Genomic DNA, 768 nt, shown 5'->3' with positions numbered 1-768 from the left:
TATAAGCTATCTGCTGTCCTGATTGTATGAGCCCAGGCAAACTAGGTATTATTTAACCCTACAGATAGCACAGGTGTCAATATGCTATAAGCTCCCCTCATTTCCAGTCTTCTAGGTGAAAGACAGATTATATATCTCTTGTTAAAGAGACAACCCTATTTGTGTAACATTTCTGGTTTCCCTAGTGCTTTCTGTGAGGGTAGATACCTGTGTGTACTTTCAAAAATTCTCAGGGTTATATATTGTAAAAATAATTCTCTGAAACTCTAAACATACAGTTATCTGACAGGGGAGATACTACAATCACCACGAAGGTGATATTCCCAAGGCAAAGCTTACCCATTCCACTCTGGATGTGCTCACCCAGGCATTCCCCACATGCAGGAAACACGGCTGTATAATTTGAGGTAGCTGAGTACTGTGTTCACACTCTCCCATGGAAAACAAATGAAACTATGGGCATGCATGTGTATCTTATGCTTTTCCCTATTCTGTACACATGAGCATGGACTAAATGTCTCTCTGCATGTAAACCACTTACCATACACTGTGCCATCACAAAAGTTTCATGACATTTTGAATAAAGGCAGGAAAATAAGTGCAAGTTCCTTTTTCTTTTCTCATAATTTCCCAGGCAGAAAGATTAAAGTTTTACCACAGATCTTAGCGAGCTCAGCATGCTAATTTGTTAGGTACTTTTTTCTTTTTTTTTTCATTGAATTGATAACTTCATCGTTTTCATTCGTAGGGTCACTTCATGGCTTATAT

General features: G+C 38.4%; 1 non-coding gene across 1 annotated transcript; it reads left to right on the top strand.

Moving 5' to 3' along the window:
- The first annotated feature begins 274 nt into the window (after window positions 1-274).
- On the top strand, window positions 275-439 carry LOC115030774 (U1 spliceosomal RNA). The gene has a single exon (XR_003836365.2). It is a non-coding gene; the product is annotated as a U1 spliceosomal RNA (small nuclear RNA).
- Window positions 440-768: the final 329 nt, after the last annotated feature.

The sequence above is a fragment of the Mus caroli genome, unplaced genomic scaffold (genome assembly GCF_978045245.1).
Source record: "Mus caroli unplaced genomic scaffold, Mus_caroli_1 scaffold_3, whole genome shotgun sequence".
Classification (NCBI taxonomy): domain Eukaryota; kingdom Metazoa; phylum Chordata; class Mammalia; order Rodentia; family Muridae; genus Mus; species Mus caroli.
Note: the sequence above shows the minus strand (reverse complement) of the source record. Positions and strands in the feature narration are given on the sequence as shown.